The sequence below is a fragment of the Hippopotamus amphibius genome, chromosome 7, assembly GCF_030028045.1.
Source record: "Hippopotamus amphibius kiboko isolate mHipAmp2 chromosome 7, mHipAmp2.hap2, whole genome shotgun sequence".
Lineage (NCBI taxonomy): Eukaryota > Metazoa > Chordata > Mammalia > Artiodactyla > Hippopotamidae > Hippopotamus > Hippopotamus amphibius.
In genome coordinates, this window is record NC_080192.1 from 33,650,801 (window position 1) to 33,654,292 (window position 3,492).

The following is a 3,492-nucleotide window of genomic DNA, read 5'->3' on the forward strand; positions in this document are numbered from 1 at the left end:
ATCTATAAAGGTGAACACACATTCCTTTGGTTCAAAGACTTTTTATAACCCTCACTGTTTAATCACCTCTGACAGAAATGCCCTTCAAATGGTCTTATTTCTGTGTGCTTCTGTGTCTTATAGACCGTGAAGAACCATTCAAAGCACACTTTTTGCACTATTAACCCCACTACTAACAAAACAAAAATTACATGTTAAAATATTAAAGCCAAAATTTGGCTGATTATCATTTGCACATTAAAGATAATTTTGGGGGGCTTCCTAGGTGGCGCAGTGGTTAAGAATCCACCTGCCAATGCAGGGGATACGGGTTCGATCCCTGCTCCAGGAAGATACCACATGCCGTGGAGCAACTAAGCCCATGTGCCACAACTATTGAGCCTACGCTTTAGAGCCCGTGAGCCACAACTATTGAGCCCACGTGCTGCAACTACTGAAGCCCACGCGCCTAGAGCCCGTGCTCCGCAACAAGAGAAGCCACGGCAAGGAGGAGCCCATGCACCACAATGAAGAGTAGCCCCCCCCTCACCGTAACTAAAAAAGAAAGCCCGTGCACAGCAAAAAAGACCCAACACAGCTAATAAAAAAAAAAAAAGACTTTACTAGTTGACTTTGTAAATCTATTCAAAATAAAGGTTTCAAAAGCAAAGTTTAAAAAAAAAAAGATAATTTTTGTTTCTCAACTGTGGTTTAAATTATGGTCAGCAATTGAACATTTGATTAAAAACTTGCCTTCTTTGACTTCAGATGTGTTAGTTCCATTGCTAGCTAATTTGTAATAGCAAAACTATGTTCAAACCATAAACATTTCTTATGCTTATTCCACTTTGTAACTTGGAACTAACGGTAGTTATATTTAAGTATTTACATACTTTGCATATTTACTACGCGAATTGACATGGCATAGTATATATCATATTGTATAGTAACTATATAATAATAATTTCTAATATATGTATTTATATATGATTATATATATATTAAATTCAATAGTCACAAAGCTATAGCCAGTTATACCTGTTTTACAAAATTACAAACTAGTTCTCAGAGAGGCTTTTTTTCCCCCAGTGGTTCAAAACAACACGCACTTATTTTTTTATCTTGGAGTTTTTTTCTTTATACATCTTTATTGAAGTATAATTGCTTTACAATGCTGCATTTGTTTCTGCTGACAACAAAGTGAATCAGCTGTATTTATACATATATTCCCATATCCCCTCCCTTTTGAGTCTCCTCCCCGTCCCACCCCTCTAGGTCATCACACAGCACCAAACTGATCTCCTTGTGTTATGCAGCAGCGTCCCACTAGCTATTTTACATTTGGTAGTGTATATATGTCAGTGCTAGTCTCAGAGAGGCTTTTTAAATTGTCTAAATTATAAGTGACAGGAGAAGGATTTGAACCAACATGTGTCCAATTTGAAAGCTCTTGTTCCTTATGTTATATGATTCACAGCTAAGTTCTGCTTCCTTGAAATTTGAGCCCTGTCATCTTCCCTTGGACATTAATCTTTCTAGTCATCTACAGTGTGCTTAGGATTTCTGATGGATATGGTATAGTACTTATTATTAGGTAGAACTTTTGGGAAAACAGATTGTTGAAGAAAAAAGAGAAGCTTGACAACTTTGATCCTCCCATCAAATGCTCCGGGGCAGTGGTGATATGTAAAACTCCATTTTATCCAAAAAGGATAGCTAGGGAAGGATGATAAATAGCAAAATTATATCCATAGTGGCAGATTCTTATGTATATATACAAATTAAGAAAGTATGTGGAATGAGATATCAAGAATTTTTTTTCTGAAGCTAAGTAAAATAAATGCTAGTAACTGGATAGAAAGTAAGTCAAATGATCACTGACTGCATCAGAATAAAATTTCCAAAGCCTCTTCTCTGAAGTGTGAGCTATTAAGTTGATTATTTGACTGACAAGCATGCAGTTTAGTTTTGTGTGTACACCACCCAAGTCATAGTCAAGAGAAATACAGTGTATATTTCTGTTATTATAAACCTCATACGAAACTATTTCCACACTCAAGAAAGTAATGCATTATTTGCCCAGGAAAAACGATCTGAGAATTTTAAAGCAAAATGCAGTTTGCTTTCCATTTACTTTGTCTCAATATTTTGGCTATAAACATTTATTACTTTTTTATTTTTTTATATATTTTTAATTAATTTATTTATTGGCTGTGTTCGGTCTTCATTGCTGCACGTGGGCTTTCTCTAGTTGTGGAAAGTGGGGACTACTCTTTGTTGTGGTGTGCAGGCTTCTCATTGCGGTGGCTTCTCTTGTTTTAGAGCATGGGCTCTAGGCACATGGGCTTCAGTGGTTGTGGCACGCAGGCTCAATAGTTGTGGTACATGGGCTCTAGAGTGCAGGGTCAGTAGTTGTGGTGCACAGGCTTCGTTGCTCCATGGCATGTGGGAACTTCCCAGACTGGGGATCCAACCTGTGTCTCCTGCATTGGCAGGCAGATTCTTAACCACTGCGCCACCAGGGAAGCCCCTATAAACATTTATTAATATAGTGCTAACTTTCAAAGATGAAGCCTCCTTACTGTTTATAATTAGCAAATAAATATATTTGATGAGATAGAAAAAAATGAGTGAATATAAATATCCTCAGAGCATTTATATCAGTATAAACATTTCCCATTAAGTCATTTTCCCCTTGGTAAAATTTCATAATACTTTGAATTAAGAACAGAATTGAGATAATTTATAAGAAAGTTTGCTTTCCCATAATTCAGTAAATGAAACGAACATGTCTTTAAAGACCCACCAAAATGAGATTTATTCATACATGTTTTTAAAGACCCTCCAAGTAACTTTTATTCATTCAATTAACAGTTATTGATCATTATTACACATTTCATCATGGCCGTGAGAGTGGGCTCAACCTGAGCTTCACTGCTTATCAGCATTGGCAACTTGGCCAAATTACACATTGTCTTGGAGCATATTACATTTATTTTCATAAAATTTAGACAATATATTTACCTTATGGCATTGCTGTGAGGGTTAAATGAGAACACATGGAAAGACTTTAGAACAGTAAAGGCTATTACTTACTAAAGTAAGGACAAAGAGAAAAATTTTCAGAAATTTTAACTACCATACACCTGCTATTGTACTAAATGCTAGGTTGCACATGCATGGGGCACAGAAAAGAATAATATGCTGTTTTCCCCCAGGGAGTCTGTGGGAGAGTAGAGTGTTCAGAAAATGAATAGAGTGATAGGTACTCTGACAGAGATGCCCAGAAAGTAGTTGAAAGGCTACATAACCCTGGATTTGAGGAGAAATATCTGAGTTAGACAAACAGATTTAAGAATTGTGCAAGCCAGGGTCATTTCCAAAATAGCACAACGTACTGGGAAGAAGTCAATCTTAGCGTTGTCAATAACTAAATAAGTCATTTAAAGCTTCTAGATTTTCTAAACTTTGCCTCTATACTAACATTTTCCATGAACTGAGAAGTTCGGTGTT